The sequence below is a fragment of the Corythoichthys intestinalis genome, chromosome 2, assembly GCF_030265065.1.
Source record: "Corythoichthys intestinalis isolate RoL2023-P3 chromosome 2, ASM3026506v1, whole genome shotgun sequence".
NCBI classification, from domain to species: Eukaryota; Metazoa; Chordata; class Actinopteri; order Syngnathiformes; family Syngnathidae; genus Corythoichthys; species Corythoichthys intestinalis.
The window spans coordinates 77,087,316-77,109,487 of record NC_080396.1 but is presented as its reverse complement, the minus strand read 5'-3'; the positions used below and the strand labels follow the sequence as shown (position 1 = coordinate 77,109,487).

Genomic DNA, 22,172 nt, shown 5'->3' with positions numbered 1-22,172 from the left:
ATACTTTCGGACTTTTTGGATAGATATTTCGAAATTTACTTAAAGGTTTAATTCTAACTTGCACTTGATTCGGGTGTAACTCGTTTTTAATCCGGGGACTACCTGTATTTTATATTTTCAAATCAGGAAATGTTCTAGCGCTTGGCTGAAGTCACTGAGTATTTATTTTCGCACTATTCCAAGAGATCCATTTATAAGTTTCGGTACTATTTACACTTTTTAATTTTATTTAAGCTAATACAAAAATATCTGATGTGGGAGTGTAATGAGTTACAGTTAACTGTGTATAATCCAGTAGTGAAAATTGTAGTATCTTATTTTGAAAAAGTTATCAAAGTGGGCAAGTGCTACCTGACTTTAACTGTTACCTCAGTTGATCCTTGTTTTTTCACATCAATTTAGAATTGAAGAATGTTAGAACAACAAAAACGATTTGCCATGGCCTTTTGAGTCCAATGCTAACGCGAATGCCACACTAATGCGAGGAGTTACATTTAGCGCCTGGTGATCACTCAGCACAGACCTTTAAATGCTAAAGCAGCATCGCATATTCTCTCTTGCCAAGATAAGAAAACAAATTTTACTGTGTTTCCAAACAAAAAAGATGGAGCGCAATCAAGCGTTAGACAGATCATAAACTCCGATGAGCAGAGTGGGGAAGAGGCGCAGCACATTTCACATTAGTGACACGACACAAACACTGCTACGATGCAAGCTGACGCACTCCACGTACAATATGAAAGTGTTACGTGTTGTGAACATATGACAGAAACCAGGTCGCATTTTGGTCTCGCCAGACGAAAACTGGCATTCTTCTCGTCATGTTCTTGTCTCCCAGCCACATTTTTAGCTTGTCATCGTGACGTCATTGTCATGAAAAAATGGTTCCTCGACGAAACATTTTCGTTATCATCATTGTTGACGAAAACAACACTGGTACACATGCACGTACCGTCTTAACAGATAACCTGTTTTGAGGCACATTTATGTAATTAAAGATGCCTGTGATAGGCTTGACACACCTCTATGAGGCTTATTTCCTTTGTTATTTATGTCGTTATTCATTTATGCGGTCCGCAAACACAATTCTTTTTCGTCCAGCCGTCACTGCACATTACTAACCAATGAATTGTGACTTGCAGTAATGTATTCACTCTGTGTTGGGGCCATAAGAAATAATATACGGTACTTAATCATTTTTGACATGTGCAAAAAGGGGCCTTGCTATGCTTGCAGCTCTGTAGAATCAAGCATACATACAAATGTATATTTTGTTCAGGATATTTCTTAACTCATTCACTCCCAGCCATTTTCTCCAGCGCAAGGCCTTTCGCTCCCGGCCGTTTTTCTGGATTTTGACTGATTTTGCAAGGCCCACAGAAAATTCTGTTCTATTGCTATATAAAAATGGAACCCACTCAAAGAAAGATTAGATTCTATTCTTTCAGCAGAAAAAAAGTAAGTTCATATCATTTTCCATTCTTTAGAAATCAGCATTAGAAAATTGCTTAGTTTGAGCAATTTTTCCAATTTCTGATGAAAAAACGGACAAAATGAGTTTTTTGTAAACGCATACATTTCAAACATAACTTTGATTTTAACACAGCTATTTTTTGCATTAGTTACATCCCAAACATCTGAATAATGTTTTCCTTTTACAAAAAGTATCATAATGAACAAGACAAATAGAGCTTTTGATAGCAAAGTAACAATTTGTTTACACATGTCTACTGAGAGATGACGCCGTTGTCGCCGCGTCCGTCGTGTAAACTTTTCCCTCATCGTTGTATGTCTCACAAAGATGGATTCTTTTTGAATCTCTGCGGGGTCTGCTTGGCGAGCCCGCTGCACGGTGGTCTCAGTCGTTTTGCTCTGTTGTCTAGCGCCTGGCATTCCAGGCATCCTCTCGGTTGTTTTGTTCGGTCGTCCGCCGCCTGGCATACTGCCGCCAGCGCTCCGAACGTGCTGCCTGGTCTTTCATTGCTGCTGAATCGGGATGCGGGTCTTTACAAAATGTGCTACTGCCCTGCAGTGGCCAGTTTTATTGCTTTTGGGTTTGGAGCCTTGTTTTTTGTTTCTCAGATAGCTCGCAAGCTATAGATTCTTCTTGTAAAAAAAAAAAAAAATGTAAAAGACGTATAGATACGTTTTTGGGACAATGAAGCATTTAAAAATAGGACGTATTTATACGTTTCTGGGAGCAAGTAACTTAAGGGTGTTAAAAAAATGTATTCTGAGATATATCGATATTACGCCAGGCTACTCTCGTATCTATTCAAAATGTGTATCAATCCTTACGTGTGTGTTTTTGGTGGAAATAAAAAAATACAGTGGCTGTACTTTTACTCCTGTCCACTAGTTGGCAGAGTGCAGCAGTCTTACCGTATAATCAGCTGAAGGAACAACAACATCTTGTGAGAGTTAACCCGGGTGGCTTCTTTAGACTATGATCTTTTTTTCGTCGCGTATACAGTACCTTATTGTACCTCACAGTATCTTATTGTTTACTTTATTTTATTAATATGACGTATTCTGTCCTCACAAAATGTGAAGTTTTTTGGCTAGATAGACAGCAAACAAGGCAATTGTGGTTTTTGAAGCTTTTTACTTCCTTCACCTTTTACAATTTGTAAAGCTGTAACATGTGTACACTTATGTTCAAAATGACACACATTTTAACAATAAAACACTTGACACTAAACAATTGGTATAAACGTCCAACTAGTCTGATCAATATGTAAAATTAGTACAGTGGTATGAAAGAGTATCCGAACCTTTTGGAATTTCCCACATTTATGCATAAAATCACCTCAAATGCGATCTGATATTTGTCAAAATCACACAGATGAAAAAACAGTTTCTGCTTTGACTAAAACCACCCAAGTATTTATAGATTTTCATATCTTAATGAGGATAGTATGCAAAAAATGACAGAAGGGGGAAAAATAAGTAAGTGAACTATCACATTTAATATTTCCTCCGTCCTCCGTGGAGTCCTCTCATGAACACCATTCTTGGCCATGGTTTTACATATAGTTATTTTTACCTTTCTAAGTATTCTGCACTGAAATCTTGGCTTCATCTTTGGTGGACGGCCACTCCTTGGGAGAGAAGCAACAGGGCCAAACTCTCTCCATTGGTAGAGAACTTCTCTGACTGTTGATTGATGAAAACCCAGACTTTTACAGATGGTTTTGTATCCTTTCCCAGCTTAATACAAATCAATAATCCTTGATTGCAGGTCATCAGATGGCTCTTTTGACCGAGCCAAGATGCAAATCAGAAAATGCTTCTCATTTAGACAATTCTTACCAGGTGTGTGTTTTATAGTGGGCAGGGCAAGTTTAAACCACTCATCAGTGCTTGGGCACACACCTGACTTAAATTTTTATGTAAAAATTGGTTTCAATTGCTCTTTAAGTCTCCTTAGGCAGAGGCTTCATGTACTTATTTGCCCCCTTCTGTCATTGTTTGCATGCTATCCTCATTAAAATATGAAAACCTATAAATGTTCGGGTGGTTTTAAGTAAAGTAGACACTGTTTTATTCATCTGTGTGATTTTGACAAAGATCAGATCACATTTTATGTTGATTTTATAGAGAAATGTGAAAAATTCCAAAAGGTTCAGATACTTTTTCATACCACTGTAATTTACATTGTATTTCTATATGTTGTAAGGATAGATTGACCCTACCATTTTTAGTGAATTATTTTCATTATGCCCAAACTTAAATTGAGTCCTTTTCACTTGCTGAATGCGCCGGTCTATTTATTCCCCCTCAAACGCACGTTTGATTGGCTGATGACTTCGGTGTTTTGAGGTATTTGAAATGTTAATTCAGACTTACGTGGAAATCCGGGTTACATCACCAGCGTAGGAACAGAACTCGTTTGTAAAGCGGGGATTACCTGTACATTCATGATATCATCTCAAAGCCATGACTAAAGCCTGATTTTTCATGACAGTTAAATGATGCGATGCCACTGTCAAATAGAGTGTTACCCATTTCTTGAGTCACTTTCTATTCAGTAACCCAAAAAAGCCCTATAATCAACAGGAAGTGACCCGCAAATGCCTCAAATTGAACAGGAAGTGACGTGGCTGCCACTGACGACCATAGACGCCCAATCTGTTTGAAGTGGGAGGGTGGCAGCGAATGAACATTCGTTCATGGACTGGACGTCAACGAGTGATACGAGCCACCCAGAGGTTCCCACCCCTAATGCTTAGAGTGCGAATGATACAGTCCACACACATTGTCATCCATTTACAAACTGACACCCTGACATTGTCATTCACAGTTTTTTTTTTTTTTTTTTTTTTTTGCTCTTCCTTTTCATACCTTACACTTCAAAAGACGTCAAAAACAGCGTGACGTGATGAGTTCCAACTTTTTTTCGGTCCGGACGCCGTGACGACATTTTCGCGTCTTTGAAAGGTGTCATTATGCGAAAAAGTCACATGGATGGCGGCTTTTAATTAAACTGTGTGATGAGTGCGCGAGTGTGAGAGACAAATACATGCAGATTGAGGAAGAAAAAGTGTGACCTTTTGAAGTGTGACTCCCACTGGATTATTATCAAGCTGTCTTTGAAGTGAAGCTCACGCCCCAGCCGCCAACTTCCTTTTTTTAAGTTGTGGGAGTGAACGCGTATTAGAGTATTTTGGACTCAATGCCAGCATGGAAATTTTATAAGAGGAATACAGTGCAGCAGGTGACCAATCCTTGACACTCCCTGCTAAGATGGAGCGCATATAAGTTTTCTAGCATGTATTTTGTAGTCAGTATACTAGATTTTGTGCATTTAATGTCTTCTGCATCCAGTTTTAAGTCTAAAAATAAATAAATAATGGTTTCCAACAATTTAGAATGAACATTGACTGACGAGCATAGCGTCGACAGGGCAACACCAACTTGGTGATGATAATACAGTCAGCAGGAATACAGATATTTTTCAATTCATCAAACTACAGTAAAGGCAGGCATGAAAATCTCTCACCTTTCTGCGAATTTCGCCGTTTTGAAGTCAAAAAGGGTGACCTATGTGTATTGTGTACATCTGAGGAGAACATTTTTAAGGGTGGGGGGTCGGGAGGTTTTTTTAATGTCGGACGCTTGGTATGCAAGCCGCACAAGCGGCACAAAGCCAAAAAAGTGCACCACAGCGGCCAAAACATTGACTCATTTAAACGAAACAAAGGAGAGTACACTTTTGTGTCCTGCCTCTTGAATGCCAAGCTTGGCTGCACCTCGGCCGTGGATGAACACCTAAAGCGCCGTCACCCAGTTATAATTTTGGAACACGATTGCAGACAATTGCAAGCTCGCAGATCGTAAGTCATCGAACTAACTAACGACATGTTTTATTTAAGTTTCTAAGCCTGTCGCGATATGCAATGAGTCCATTTATCGCATGGTAAATAAAAATGAGGGTGGTAGTTTTCACGGCTGTCTTATCGCTGCGCGCGCGTGCATACATTTGTGCATGCGTGTTGATGACATATGAGACTTTAGTTCCTTTTACAGACGTTTATTGGTCATCAACACGCCGTAGAATTAAAGTTCAGACATACAAAATAAGGAAACACATCTATATTAAACACTGTAAACATTAGCATTGCTACATTGAGGCATTAATGGGGAAAAAAGACAACCTACTTAATCCTGCTATAAAACATTGACAGTCTTCTCCAAAACGCAAACTTGCGGTTAAAACACTTCAAACATGAAAAATCGCTAGTTAACGGCATTTGCAAATTAAAAAAATTGATTACTGAAACCACATACAATGACAAAAAGAGCTTTTTTTGCAGTGTAGAGCTTAAAGTAAGCGGTTTAGCGAACATACTTCCTGTGATCGTTTAAAAAAAAAAAAGCACATCGTGTTCGTCATATACAGTGGGGAGAACAAGTTTTTGATACAATGCCGATTTTGCTGGTTTTCCCACTTGCAAGCCATTTAGAGTAGAGGTCTGTAATTTGTATCATAAGTTCTCTTCAACTGTGAGGGACGGAATCTAATACAAAAATCCAGAAAATCACATTGTATCATTTTTAAATAATACATTTGTATTTAACTGCATGAAATAAGTATTTGATACATTACCAACTAGTAAATATTTCGGCTCTTAGTTATTATTTAAGAACCGCTCCTGTTCTCCACTCATTAACGGAAGTAACTACACCTGTTTGAACTTGTTACCTGTATAAAAGACACCTGTTCACATGCTCAAACAAACAAACTCCAACCTCTCCACAATGGCCAAGACCAAAGATTGTGTAAGGACATCAGGGATAAAATAATAGACCTGCACAAGGCTGGGATGGGCTACATGAAAATAAGCAAGCAGCTTGGTGAGAAGGTAACAACTGTTGGAGCGATTATTAGAAAATGGAAGAAGTTAAGGTTGACGGTCAATCTGCCTCGTTCTGGGGCTCCATGCAAGATCTCACCTCGTGGGGCATCACTGATTATGAGGAAGGTGAGGGATCAGCCCAGAACTACACGGCAGGACCTTGTCAATGACCTGAAGAGAGCTGGAACCACAGTCTCGAAGAAAACCATCGGAAACTCATTACGCCGTCATGGATTAAAATCATACAGCGCACGCAAGGTCCCCCTGCTGAAGGCAGTGCATGTCCAGACATGTCTGAAGTTTGCCACTGACCATCTGGATGATCCAGAGGAGCAATGGGAGAAGGTCATGTGGTCGGATGAGACCAAAATGGAACTTTTTGGTCTAAACTCGGCTCGTCCTGTTTGGAGGAAAAAGAAGGATGAGTATAAGCCCAAGAACACCATCCCAACCGTGAAACATAGAGGAGGAAACATCTTTTTTTTGGGCTGCTTCTCTGCTAAGGGTACAGGACGACTGCATCGTATTGAGGGGAGGATGGATGGGGCTATGTATCGCCATATCTTGGCTGACAACCTCCTTCCTTCAGTGAGAGCCCTGAAGATGGGTTGTGGCTGGGTCTTCCAGCAGGACAACGACCCAAAGCACACAGCCAAGACAACTAAAGGGTGGCTCTGTAAGAAGCATCTTAAGGTCCTGGAGTGGCCTAGCCAGTCACCAGATCTGAACCCGATAGAAAATCTATGGAGGGAGCTGAAAGTCCGTGTTGCCCGGCAGCAGCCCCGAAACCTGAAGGCTCTGGAGAAGATCTGCATGGAGGAGTGGGCCAAAATCTCTGCTGCAGTGTGTGCAAACCTTGTCAAGGACTACAGGAAACGTTTGGTATCTGTAATAGTAATACTTGTTCTCCCCACTGTAATAACGATTTCTAGAGTTAATCCCATACTTCAATACTCCAATACTTCAAAATTCGGATTCTACACTAAGAATAGCTTTAAAATAAAACCCTTGATGAAAAATCTGATTAGCAGTGAATAAATATTATTATACTATTATATAAAGTAGTATACTATATTATTAATGCTTGATTTTTTTTTTTTTAAGAATTACTTTGAATCATGTTGGAAAGTCAGTGTTCTGAATCCGTTTACATTCCATTCTTTTGCACTAGTCTGACTAATCGGGTAAAAAGTAGTCGTTTGGGACAGCCCTAGTTGTACAGTGTACCGGAACATATTTCCTCCCCATCCTTCTCATCTTTTTAACCCCTTACCCATTTTCATGCCTGAAAGGTGAACCCATATATTGACTTTTTTCCAAACATCGGCCATCGGGGCGGATTAACCCAAACAAAAAAAAAAGCCGGGAAAAAAAGGATTTTGATTGGGCATCTGTGTGGACAATTGTGGCCACTGCTGTCTGTCTGATGGTAGGAGTCCGTAAGGTCTCTACAGCAGCTTGAAGGCAGGCTGCTCCTGGCTTGCCTGGTTTTAAGATTTTTTTTTTATTTTGCTTGAGAGAATATGCAATGTTTCTATCGCCTTTTAAGATGTTTACTCAGTGATCCTGACACTCTAAATGTAACTTGTAGCGTTAGCATAGCATTCGCGCTAGCATTTAAGCAACACTAGATAACTTCTCAGTTTTAGTCGATTTAAGTGACACTGGTGGATCAACGCGGTAATGCATTGACTTCATAATGTATTGACGGGACACAGGGTGCGGGGTCGATTCATAGGGGGCCTATCTCAGTCAAAGCTGACCAAGTGGAAACACCGACAAAGAGCTTTTTACGTTGAAAATTCTTGTGAATAAATGCTTTAATCCCTGAATACTTTATAGACATGAACATCAAACAGTCTCGATTCTTGGTTGAAAGAAAAAAAAACGGACAGTTAGCAGTTATATTACATAAATATTATATTATGACGCCAATGCCGTAGCCGTTATTTTCTCCCTTTGATTTTTATTCACGTTTCAAAATGTATGCATGGCATGAAAAATATAATAATTACTTTGAACCCTCGAACAAATCTCTCCTGAGACGATCCTTCCTGTTTGTATGCGGTACAGCTTTCGTACATTTTCAACCTAAATTCAGCGTTGGATCGCTGCATGTGTTATATAACTGTGACCAACTGCGAATAACTGAAGCGGGCTATGAGACAGCCCCCTTCTTGAAGGTGTCTGTGGAATGTGTCCTGTCAATATTATTATGAAGTCCATGGTTATCGTTAGAGGAAGTGCTGCGTTGGTTGGTAATGTAGCACTAGACCGAATCAGTCCTTTAGGTCTAAGGTCATTGTAAATTTGAAGCTGTTAAAGCATTTTTTCAAAAAATTGCCTTTATAATCTTCATGCTTTAAAACAAAAGTATATAGGCCGACAAAATCGGCTTTTTTTTTTTTTTTAATCCCATATCGGTCGACCTCTAAATCAAACCCACTGCATGGTAAAAAAAAAGTTGTGCTAGAGTTTAAGATGACGCTCGCCATGCTAAATGCTAATGCTAACACGAAAGCTATGCTAACACAACGAGCAGTGGCTGAGCAAATGTGAACGGGATAAACAGGACACCCCCGAGTGGATAATCTGATGGGGGTGTGCTAGTCGACAATTACTGCATTTGCGGCCCCTAAATCGAGACAATCGTCCGGTATGTGTGTGTGTTAGGTGCAAGTCGAATTTTTTTTTACTGGCCCCTCCAGACAACAGGCCAAGGACGGGGAGGGGACTAGCAAAGATTTTTTAATACTTAAAACGTTATATTACAGCTCCACATCAACTACACATCAGCAGGAAAACACAACACTATTTTCAAATAATTATACCCACCAGGATGCCACCGAAATGTATTATTTAAAGTTTGAGAGGACGCTTGCTGTTAGCATTAGGCTATCGATAACACGAGTGCAAATGCTATGCTAACACTACGAGTTATATTTAGTGTGAGAACATCACTGAGCACAGACCTTTAAAGTGCATATGACACCATAAAGCATGTTTATTTCACATTTCGCGCTGTATTTTATGCTCCTGAATAAAATGGACCACTTGGATGTGTGTGGTAAGTGATCGTTTTATTTCTTGCAACTTTTTGAATCCCGCGCCATGAAAATGAATACCTTTCTTTTTTGAGGAGGAATGCAAACGTGACGTCACCCGGGTCAGCATTTCACAATACAGCATTGCTTTATAACATTCAGATGGACTGCGGAGGAAGTGAGCAAACGTATTTTGTATTATGTCAAATATTGGGATCATGGCACGTTTTAATGCGGAGGTGGATTGCATTTTGCGGCTGACAATGCTCCTTGTCCACCAAGAATGCCACTTGGCCGACGACCGGCGGCTTTTCGCACACCCCCATTGGTCCTTCGCATGCCTGCCGGGAGAGCGCTATACTCGGCTTATTGCTCTCTTCGTGTGCCCGGTGTTCTGTCAAATTTTCAACCCTATCAGAAATTACTTTGTGTTAAAAATGGCGGCGAATACAGCGATTACAAAGTAAACACTACAAACTGACTTAAAATAAAGGATTATTTACTTACGTTTGATCACGGACGAACATGTAGAAAAGTTCTCCTCAGACACATCCTGCCATGTTAGCTGCACAACAACTGCACGCTGCTCTCTCACTGTTTATGTCTTTGCCGTGTAGTAAAGCATGATTTTACGCCGTATTCGTGTTGACCATGTGGCAGCTACGCGCTCCTCCGACGTCGGCCGGTTTCTCCAGCTGCTTCCCTGGCAAACCAGCTTTGGAACGAGTCCGGCGAGCTGTAACTTGCTCGCTGCCGGGCGGGTTGCCAATTGGCGAAGACAATTGACAACCCCGCCGCCGTGTGAAATAATCCTGGGTAGTTTTGTGTGATTTTTTTTGCTTCGAAAGCCAAGAATAAGACTTTGAAACATCACTCGGTTCGGGTTAGCATGTCGGCTAGCTGTCACGTCTCCTGGTTTGTTTACGCTCTCTGAAGCCGGGGCAAGGAAATGACAAAAGCCGGACTAACTCCGGTGTCATAAAATATAGTTCGGGAGGTGCAAGAAGTGGACAGTTTTGACCATTATGGAGTGATTTTGCCATGTTGAACTGAATAAAGGAATTTTTAATATGTCATATTCCATTTACCACAAGAATGTTATTTGTCATGACCATACCATTTATTTAGCAATTGGGGAAAAATACCTAGATAAAAAGAATACCCTGTAAAAATATTGGAGTAGAGAGGCTTGAAACAATGATATTTTGCAGCTCTCTTGGTCACATTTTCCTAGTTCTGAATAATTCCACCTCAATGGGCTGAATTCTAAATCAGATGAAATATTACCCTGGGACGTCAACCGTTGGGGACACTACAGCCCTATAATGGTAGGCGTGGTTAAACGACGGATTAAAAGACTAATATCTTGTCATCTGCGCTTTGCCAAATTGTTGTATATAGTCAAATCGTCTCAAAATATGATTGTAATTCACATAATAATGTTATTGAAGACTTTTTTTATCCTGTCGTACGCACTTTACAGGCTAAAGCAACATTGCATATTCTCTCTTGTCAAGATAAGAAAACAAAATCTTACTGTGCGTGTCTCAAAACAAGCAATGGGGAGACTGGAAAGGACACTGGCACGTCCCATGAGTGACACAACCAGACACTGCAATGATGCAGGCTAACTACACATAATATGTCAAACGCTGGACATGTGACGGAAAGTACGGCACATTTTCGTCTCGTTTTCGTCTTGCCAGACAAAAACTGGCATTTGTCTCATTAATTTTTAGTCCCCCAAGACAGTATTTTAGTACATTCATGAAAAAAAAAATCCTCGACAAAATCTTTTCGTTATAGTCATCGTTGACAAAAGCAACACTGTTAAAGACCACATTAAGCCTTCAAATGTAAAAAAATCAGAATTTTCTGTTCATTATTTCTGGGGTCATGGAAAGTAAAATGAATTCCTGACCAATGTATTTATAATTGTGGTAGCGCTATATTGTGAGATCGTTATCGTGAGCCCTGTATCACAAATCGTATCGCATCGTGAGCTCCGTAGAGGTTCCCACCCTTATTTGCCGCCTCAGCGTATATGACTAAATCATCCCTTTAAACGTCCTGTAGCATCGGTTTACCTACGATTCAGATAAAACCCATTATTACTGATGAAAAGCTTTGAGATCTTGTCAGACATGAAGAAACGTGCGATCAAACGGAGAGCGAGAACAGAAGATAACGAAGAGGGCAGAGAGGAGCAGAAGAAGGACCGGTGCCTCGCCGGAGGCAGAACAAAACGCCTGGGGCTGATTTAATGAATGGAGAAAGACTGCCAACAAAGCTCCAGGAACTCTTCATTTGTCCTAAATTGGGAAAAACTCCCTCAAAGTAGGCCTGCCTGCAGATGTGCGACTTCTATAAAAACAGGGAAAAGGGAGGTCGAAAAATAAGAGGCAGTTTGACCCGGAATAAACTGACACTGTTCAAAAGATTTTTTTTTTTAGAACAACCAGCAAGCTGGTAGGACATACTTTTATGGCATAGGATAAAAAATATATCCTCCAGGGTTAGGGTTGCTGCACCTAGATATTTTGTCCATAAAAGTTATCAACAGAACCGGTGACATAGGGCAGCCTTGGCGGAGTCCAACCCTCACTGGAAACGAACTTACAACCAGCTACACAGACCAAACTAATACAAGGACCGGACACCCAGTATCATGGATTCCAATACCCCATAATCCATTTGGTGAAGAGCATTCCACTTTTTTTCGACCAACAACCACAGTCTCAGATTTGGAGGTTCTGATTCTCTTCCTGACCGCTTCGCACTCAGCTGCGAAACACTCCAGCGAGAGTTTGAGATCTCGTTTTAATGAAGCCAACAAAACCACATCATCTACAAAAAGCCGAGATGGATTACTGAGGCCACCAAACCGGACACCCTCAACGTTTCGGCTGTATCTAGATATTCTGTCCATAAAACTTATGAACAGAATCAGTGACAGAGTCCAACCCATTTGGAAAGTGATTCGATTTACTCACGGAGTTCTGTCAAATGGATATCCAAAGCGCTACTGAGTGTGCGCATGGCAACCACGCCCCCACAGGCTTATCACGGTAAAATAACGTACTTGACTTGGGTGATTTCGACTTCACGACGCCAGAGTTTCATCCGCCATTTTGTCCCATCAATTTTTTGGGGGGTCGCGTAACGGTGTAGAGTGTGTATGTTTGAGCTCTGTATTTTTCTCTGTTCAACAGCTGTCAAGTTTACCTGCAAATATTTGTTTCGCCAATAAGAGGAGCTGTTGTCTTACTAAGGTTAATTGAACATTTACATGATGCGCACCTTATTTTTTTCCGTGCATTGCGTGCGCAACAAAGTGTTCTATGGTGTGTCAGTGGTTGAAAAGTAAAACTACATGAAATATCAGTGCAACAAGAGCAAGCCGGCATATCAACAATACATACCTCAATAGCTACAGCCGTATATGTAACACACTGATGGGCAAAAGTATTGCCACCCCTGCAATTCTGTCAGATAATGGTCAATTTCTCCCAGAAAATGATTGCAATTACAAATGCTTTGGTAGTAATGTCTTCATTTATCTTGCTTGCAATGAAAACCACAAAAGAGAATTTCATTATCATTTTACACAAAACTCAAAAAATGGGCCGGACAAAAGTATTGGCACCCTCAGCCTAATACTTGGTAGCACAACCTTTAGATGAAATAACTGCGAACAGTCGCTTCCGGTATTCATCAATGAGTTTCATACAATGTTCTGCTGGAATTTTAGACCATTCTTCTTTGGCCAACTGCTCTAGGTCTCTGAGGTTTAAAGGGTGCAATTTTCAGATCTTTCCACAGCTGTTCTATGGGATTCAGGTCTGGACTCATTGCGGGCCACTTTAGAAGTCTCCAGTGCTTTTTCTTAAACCATTGTCTAGTGCTTTTTGAAGTGTGTTTTGGGTCATTGTCCTGATGGAAGAACCATCACCTCTGACGGAGACCCAGCTTTCTCACACTAGGCCCTGCATTATGCTGCAAAATTTGTTGTTAGTCTTCAGACTTCATAATGCCATGCACACGGTCAAGCAGTCCAGTGCAAGAGGCAGCAAAGCAACCCCAAAACATCAGGGAACCTCCGCCGTATTTAGACTGTGGGGACCGTGTTCTATTCTTTGAAGGCCTCGGTTTTTTTCCTGTAAATTCTGTGTTGATGCCTTTTCCCCAAAAGCTCTTCTTTTGTCTCATCTGACCAGAGAACATTCTTCCAAAACGTTTTTGGCTTTCTCAGGTAAGTTTTGGCAATCCCCAGCCTGGCTTTTTCATGTCTCTGGGTCAGAAGTGGGGTCTTCCTGGGTATCCTACCATAGAGTCCCTTTTAATTCAGACACCGACGGGTAGTACGGGTTGACACTGTTGTACCCTCGGACTGCAGGACAGCTTGAACTTGTTCGGATGTTAGTCTAGGTTCTTTATCCACCATCTGCGCAATCTTTTGTTGAAAACTCTCGTCAGTTTTTCCTTTCCGTCCACATCTAGGGAGTTTAGCCACAGTGCCATGGACTTTACACTTATTGATGAAACTGTGCACGGTAGACACAGGAACATTCAAGTCTTTGGAGATGACTTGTAGCCTTGAGATTGCCCATGCTTCCACACAATTTTGCTTCTCAAGTCCTCAGACAGTTCTTTGGTCTTCTTTGTTTTCTCCATGCTCAATGTGGTACAAACAAGGACACAGGACAGAGGTTGAACCAACCTTAATCCATTTTAACTGGCTGCAAGTGTGATTTAGTTACTGCCACTACCTGTAATGTGCCACAGGTAGGTAACAGGTGATGTTCATTACACAAAGTAGAGAAGCATCACGTGATTTTTCAAAGGGTGCCAATACTTTTGTCCTGCTCATTTTTGGAGTTTTGTGTAAAATGATAATGCTTTTTTTTTTTTTTCTCTCTTTAATGTTTTTTCATTACAAAATAAATAAAAATATTATTACCAAAGCAATTGTAATATCAATCATTTTCTGGGAGAAATTGAGCATTATCTAACAAAATTGCAGGGCTGCCAATACACCTGGGCCAGCACTGTATTAGTTCAAACAAACCCTTACCTTATGTTGGTCTTAACAGGGAGCAGCTGGAATCAGCCATGTAAAATGAATCATGTCGTATTCATCATTGCCACTAAAGGGCAGTGTATCCCCCCGTATCAATAAAACTAAATGCAAACATTTTTAAAACAAACATTACAACGTCACTCTAATCAAACAAATTCTTGAAGCAGCAAAATTTGATTTGAAGCTGTTTTCTAATCCAATTACTGGAGTTAATCGATTAATCGTTGCAGCCTTGAAAATGTGTCTGAAAAGTTAAGTTAAAAAAAAAAAAAGGAACTAATGTTCCGAGCAACATTGCCATTATCTTGAGAAGATAGCAATTTCCCCGTGTGCTGCAACATTTTCATGGCTACCAAAGACATTAATGAAAAACATGAAAATGCAGCCAGCACGTGCAACATGTGTGCGTATTCGACTTCATATTTCCGGTTCTGATTCATGGAAGTGTTACTGCATTTGGACCAAAATGATTTATGAGAAGCGCTGTGGCAGTTAAAATGTGTTAGGAGAAGGGAGGTGGGAGGACGAGAGCTGCATGCTCATGATGCTGCCACTGTTTTCCCGCCGTGGATGACTCACACGCAACACGGGGGCGCAAACATTCAGTGTGGGCAGCGACACATACGTGTGTGCATGTACACGGCCACACATGCAGTCAGTCAGTGAAATGCAGTAGTTCTGGTATTTAGGGCTGCAGCTAGCGATGATTTAAATCATCGATGAACCCTTTAACACCTGGGCCTATTTGTATGCTCTTAAAGACCAAATGTGAAGTAATTTCATAAAATGCCAAATAGGTTCAAAATTAAAGTAATTAAACATTGTTCAACAAATAAAGCATTAAAAAAATATATGTTGTATATTTGACAAAATAATCGCGTTCCCGAAGTTCGAGCCTGAAAGGGGACGAACCCGGAAGTGATACGTCACACCGAGAACAGCGATGGCAGCGCTCCATACAGCCGCCATACAAAGCCCTACAATGATTCAAACAGCGATATAAGGGATAAATCGGAGGAGGTTGGAATTTTATGTTGACCCTACATGTATTAGCCAGACGCTAATCAGGATGCAAACAATGTGCCCACAGGACCTGACATGGAATGGGACAAGACCCATCGAGATTACAAGGTTGGTATGATATAGGCTGTTATTATTTTTATGATTTGAAGATGCAGGCATTTGCATATAATTTTATTTATGACATTCTTACTCATCGCTGATATGAATAGCATCGATTGGGGTTTGGCTCGAGACGAAAGCTAACGTCGCTAGCTTCTACTGTTCATTCCACAACATGATTGGGGATTCGTCAAAACTTTTCTTTTATCCCAGGCAATAGTAGGTGGTTTATTTACCTTGCATGTACCTTACATTTCCACCTTCGGACCCTCTGACGAATGCGGAAGTGTTCGCCGAAACATGTCAGGTAAATAAACCACCTACTATTGCCTGGGATAAAAGAAAAGTTTTGACGAATCCCTGATCATGTTGTGGAATGAACAGTAGAAGCTAGCGGCGTTAGCTTTTATTTACCTGACATGTTTCGGCGAACACTTCCGCCTTCTGACCCTCTGACAAATGCGGAAGTGTTCGCCGAAACATGTCAGGTAAATAAACCACCTACTATTGCCTGGGATAAAAGAAATGTTTTGACCAACTTATAAGTGTAGGCAAAATGAACTCAATACAACTATGATCGGGGATTGCAACGAGTTAGCTTTCGGCTAACGTCGCTAGCTTCTACTGTTCATTCCACAACACGATCGGGGTTTTGCCTCGAGTTACTTTTCGGCTAACGTCGCTACATTCTACTGTTCATTCCACAACCGTTGGCAGCTCTGCTCTGACAAAGTCATCAGTCATCTATCCAAAAATCACACTTTACTTTTTGGCAAATCCTTGATCATAATAAGCAGACCCAGTTGAGGAAGCAGGCATATTCGAAGTGTTTCCAGCAGAGAACACTACTCATGAAATTCATTCGCTTCGTGCGAACGAAAGATGTCCATTTACGTGCCCTGCTATCCTTTGGCCACTCATACATTTTCTTTAGATTGAGAACAATACATCGCCACACACCGCCGTGGCATCTTACCGAGAAGCAGTGCAACAATACTGTTCTATGGCGGACTTCCCTCGCAGTTCTCTGTGTGACGTAATTTCCGAAGATTGTTGAAGAAAAGCATTTTCGTTGTCAAGGGCGTTGCTATGGGTTAAACAAAGAATCTGGAAGGGTTGCGTTAAAAAAAATAACGAAAATATGCTTATAATTGTTTAGCCATTGATATTATTCAAAAACATGGTTGGCCAGCCTTACTTCACATTTGATCTTTAATGTTGCCTTTATAGTTCAAAGAAAAATTGTTCACAATGGCCTGGTTGGGTCCCCTTTTTCAGGACACCATAATTTTCATGTCCAAACTGTTGTTTTCTTCACTGACCCATTATAATCAACATTTTGGACCCAAAAAGACAAAAACATTCCCAAAATATTTTGTCAAATTTTGTAATACAACCAATATATTCAACTTGTGAAGTGCAAAGTAGTGAATGTATGTATATGTATATATACACATTAGGCATGTGCTGATTACCGGTTTCAAGGTATACAGTGGTATGAAAACGTCAAGGTTTCAAAACCTCAAAAATATTCCGTCATACCGTCCCTAAGGTATTAGCTATTTTTTATGCCCCAACAATGCAGCTTTAAGTCTCAACCCTCCTCAACCGGTTGTTGCTCAGTGTCAGTGATAGCTATGCTACACGATGGCTGGAGGAGGTTAAACTCCTGTATTATATCCCCCATCGACGAAAACGAAATCGCTAGTATGGGAATACTTCGGCTACAGAAAAGAGACAGCCTGCCGCAGCTTAGAGGAGGAGGGCCAACCGATATATGAAACCTTTTTCGCGCAGGGTGGCTGCTGAGGAGGCAACACCTCCAATATGATTTCGCATTTATACAAAATTAAAAGTTAACACTTTCATGAATGTTTCCCAACAGCTACAAGAGTTAACTCCAGCATTTTGAGTAGAGGTGGGAATCTTTGGGCACCAAATGATTCGATTACGATTCAGCGGCTCCGATTCGATTATGAATAGATTATTGATGACACCCCGCCCCCCAAGCTATTAGTTACTTTTAATGTTTCGTACATTAGTTACAACTCTGGTTTATCTCAGCATGTCACAGTTGCAACACATAACAGAGGGCACATACTGGATTTAGTACTATCCAAAGGCCTTAACATCTCTGAGGTTACAGTGAATGATGTTGCTCTTTCGGCTCACTACTGTATTATGTTCAAAATTACCACCGCTGTCCATCCTCTGAAAAGAGAAACAGGTGATTAGGAAGTGCTACATAAATGATAACACTTGTGCGTTATTCACTCAGGCCTATGCATCACCATTAACCCTTACAACAGCTCCAGGGGACGATTTTGTAAATAGTTTGAGTTCCAGTGTGGTGACTGTAATTGACACTATTGCCCCAATTAAGACAAAAACTTTGTCAAGAAAGAGGTCACCCTGGAGAAATGCCACACTAGGTTTAATAAAGCAAGATTGCAGATGAGCAGAACGTTGGTGGCGAAAAATCTCCTAGTTTTTTATGATATCTACAAAGAGAGTCTTCGCAAATACAAACAGGAACTGAAAAATGCTAGACAGTCATATTTTTCAAAGATCATTAGTAGAAACACCACCAATACCCGCACACTATTTTCTGTTGTTGACAAACTGACAAACCCACAAGCATCAGTACCTCAGGAATTGGTATCTGAGGTGTAACTGCCACATTGCATTGTGTTGATTTCAGGGCATTTTACTGTTTTGTGTAGTTTCAATTTGTGCCAGTAGGGGGCGCGTTCGCACTTGTGTATACACAGAGCAAGGTTATAGTGAGAGAATAAGCGATCTCAGCTGAGAAGAAAGGGGAGCTCAAGCTGTTAGCACAAACAAAGAAAGCTAACAAGCGGAGTTAATGGAAGAAAACCAAAGCGAATTTCCTCAGTCGGTACTCAGCCAACGAGGTTAGTTTATTTCTTAGTATTTATGTGAATGTCAATTGTACTTATATATTTCGTCTATTTAATTGTACTTTTGTACGTGTTTCCTTAGTTTTCACGGTGTGTGTGTTTGGATTCTCTACAAGTGAGATTCAAATAAATTAATCAGTTGAGGAAATCACTTGTGCCTGTAGTAGTTGAGGGAGTTACAGTGACTGTCCATCAGCGCAAGTGGAGATCGACGTCGACGAAGCCTCCTGGGCGCCAGGACATCGCACATCGAAGCGGCGTGATCAAAAGAGCAGCAGTGCGTGACCAGGACGTGCACGGAGCGGCGCAGCGACCATTTTCACCACTAGAGGGCATCGGTTTACAGTTTGATAAGTACACTTCAAGTCAAGACCATAAAAAGTTGGGACACATATAAATTAAGAGTTATCCCAAGCAAGATGGTAATTTAAAGGTGACATGTTGTACTGTTATCCAAGGCTTCTCTGTCAAGTGTTAGAGTTAAGTTAATAAGTATTTGAGCACAAATGAGCTGTACTTTTGATTTTATATTTGTACATTTGTGACAGTAATGTCAACACTGCATTTCATTTGTGAATTTAAGAGTTCAAAAGTATACTAATTACATTTGGTAAAATTTAAGTTGATGTAAAGACATTCAAGACATATTTCAGTGGGACAAAAAGTTCATAATTTATTTTACAATTTAAAAGGATCTACTTAGTGATATAAAAAAGGGTCATAAGGTATTTTACAAGTTAAGATATATTTCAGTGACACAAGAAAAGGTCATAAGTTATTTTGCAAGTTAGATTATTTAGTCTAACGCAACAAAATACAGTTTAAAGAGACATTTAGTTATATAACATATTTTTCACTAATTTAGTGGTGCTTTAAGTTAAGTGATTTTGTGCTAAAATGAGTGTGCCTAGTGAGTTCTCAGATCAGGTTGAGGTTATTGTAAGGACTGAAGAGCCAGAAAAAATGCAAGATATGGATTCTGGTGAAGGAGATCAAACCACCACTATACCAAGAAGAAGTGAGGGGCAGAAAACACTCACAGAAAAAGGAAAAGAGATGTAAGAGGAGAAAATTAAGTCACTGCAGCAAAGATTCAACTACAATTATGAGAAATGGAGAAGATGTGCAAGATCATCCAAGCTACCACTTTCATCTTCTGAGAAGTTAAGTGAACACCTTCTTGATGATATTACCAATGATATTTCAGGAATGCTTGAAGTTGTCCGGAACATTTATGATGAGTTACGCAAACTCATTTCACCCAGTGAAGACATCCGACGCAAAATTGATCTTTGTGTGGAGATCTCAAGGGTCATCATAGACAAAGTTCGACGTCATATGGAAGGAATTGAAGTACAAGAGGAAGAAGACTGGCCAGATGCAGGTTCTCTCTTTCAGTCAACAGTAACACGTAAGTCGAGCTGTTCTGGCACAACCAACCGATCTTCACATTCAAGCAGGTCCTCTCTGAAGCACCAAGAAGCTGCAGCAGATGCAGCAGTAAGCCAAGCTGTTCTCACAGTCTTACAAGTGTAAGAAAAAGAGCAACAAGAGATTGATAGACTCGAAACTGAAGTCAGAAAGAAGGCCGCAGAAAAAGAAATGCTAGCTAATAAGTTACGCTTAGAAAGAGAAGCAGAAGAAATCAAATTGAGAAGGCAAAGAGAAGATGGAAGAAGCAAAGTCCAAAGCTCAACACGAAGAAGAGTATGAAGCTCTGCAAAGAATGCTTGATGAAAGGAAAAGAAGGTTACAGCACTTAGAGAAAGTTAAGGATCTGAAAGCAGCACAAGCCAGAATGCAAGTGTATGATCAAACAAGTGTAATTGAGGAACAAGTCGATCTTACGAAGTCAAACACAGAAGTTAAGCATGTAAGGTTCCCTCCTCATCAAGAGAGGGTCATTCACAATGCTATGAGTACCTAGCCAAGTGACAATGCTACAGATCTGGTTAAAATGCCAGTGGCTGCTATGAAAGCTAGCCGTATTCCTGTTCCTGAGCCTACAGTCTTCATTGGAGATCCATTAAGGTACAGTGACTGGAAACTTTCACTTAAAACACTCACTGACCAGAGAAACATTCCTGAAAATGAGAAAATATTCTATCAGCGGAGATATGTTAGTGGACAAGTGAAAAGTGCTCTCGACGGATACTTCCTACTTGGAATTGAGTCTGCTTATGTCACTGCATGGGAGCTACTCAAATAGAGGTACGGATATCCTTACACAATTGCAAAAGCGTACAGAGACAAGCTACAAGCATGGCCCAAAATACCATCAAAGGACAGTTTGGAACTAAGAAATTTTGGTGATTTCCTGCGCATTTGTGAAGTTGCTATGGTTCACATCAAGTCACTGGAGATTCTCAATGACTGTAATGAGAACAGAAAGAGCCTAGCAAAGTTACCAGATTGGCTAGCTGCTAGCTGGAACCGTAAGGTCATGGAAATCGAAGAACAACGTCATCACTTCCCTACTTTCAGTCAGTTTGTTACATTTCTAAGAAGAGAAGCCAAGATCGCCTGTAACCCTGTTACTTTGTTACAGTCACTCAAGCAAGAAGGGCAAGATCAATCAGACAAGCTGAAATCTTTTAGACAGAGACGAGTTGGTGCTAATACGCTGACAACAAGTATACAGGAAAAGCCACAACTCACATGTATGTTCTGTAAGAAGCCCAAGCATAGTCTACATAAGTGTAGAAGTTTAATGGAAAAACCTGTGCCAGAAAGAATCAAGTTCATTCAGGCAGAAAGGCTATGTTTTGGTTGTCTCAGACCTGGCCATCATTCTAAGAAGTGTTCAAATCGCAGTTCATGTGAGAAGTGTAACAAGAAACATCCTACCTGTCTGCACGAAGATGGAGTTAAAGAAGAACGAAAGCAAGCACCAAATAAAGCAAGTGCAAGTGAAGAAGATTCAAGTTCAAGTACTCAAGTTCAAGAAACACAAGTGACAGCCACAACAAATAGAGTTGCTCGTCAATAAAGTAACACACAAACAGCTGCTATTGGCCCCGTTTGGCTTTCAACTTCTGCACAACCCACAAAGGAAGTTCTTGTGTACTCGTTACTCGACTCACAAAGCGACACAACATTTGTTCTGAGTGAAATTTCAGATTTTCTCGACCCCAATAAAGAACCCGTCAAGTTAGAACTGTCTACTATGTCTTCAATAAACACAATTGTTCAGTCTCACAGACTGCAAGATCTTCAAGTTCGAGGTTTCAACTTAAGCAAGAGAATCGCTCTACCTCCAATATTCACGAGAGAGTTTATTCCAGCCAACAAATCTCACATTCCAACCAACGAAACAGCTAAAGCTTGGTCTCATTTGGAGCACCTACAAACAGAAATCACTCCTCTGCAAGATTGTGAAATAGGAATGTTGATTGGATACAACTGCTCACAAGCCCTCCTTCCAAGGGAGATTGTGTCAGGTAAAGTAGACGAGCTATTTGCTCAGTGTACTGACTTGGGATGGAGCATTGTCGGACTAAGTAATCCCTGTCTCAACTACGGAGATGCCATCGGGATCAGCCACCGGATCATAGTAAAGAAAGCCATTCCCAAGCTCGAGCCTAACATCAAGCTTCAGAAGGAGGTCCATTACGTGAGTAGGACGAAAGTAAAAGATGTCACTCTG

At 40.6% G+C, this 22,172-nt stretch overlaps 1 protein-coding gene across 9 annotated transcripts in view; it reads left to right on the top strand.

Moving 5' to 3' along the window:
- nphp4 (nephronophthisis 4) overlaps positions 1–22,172 on the top strand; it is a 461,721-nt gene that overhangs the window by 84,113 nt on the left and 355,436 nt on the right. For 2 of the 9 annotated variants that reach the window (XM_057860700.1, XM_057860694.1), the window contains exon 1: positions 18,073–18,520. The exons of the other annotated variants lie outside the window; for them this stretch is intronic. The gene's annotated coding sequence lies outside the window, so the exon portion shown is untranslated. Of the gene's footprint in view, positions 1–18,072; positions 18,521–22,172 lie in introns of those variants that run through there. 9 annotated transcript variants of the gene reach the window in all.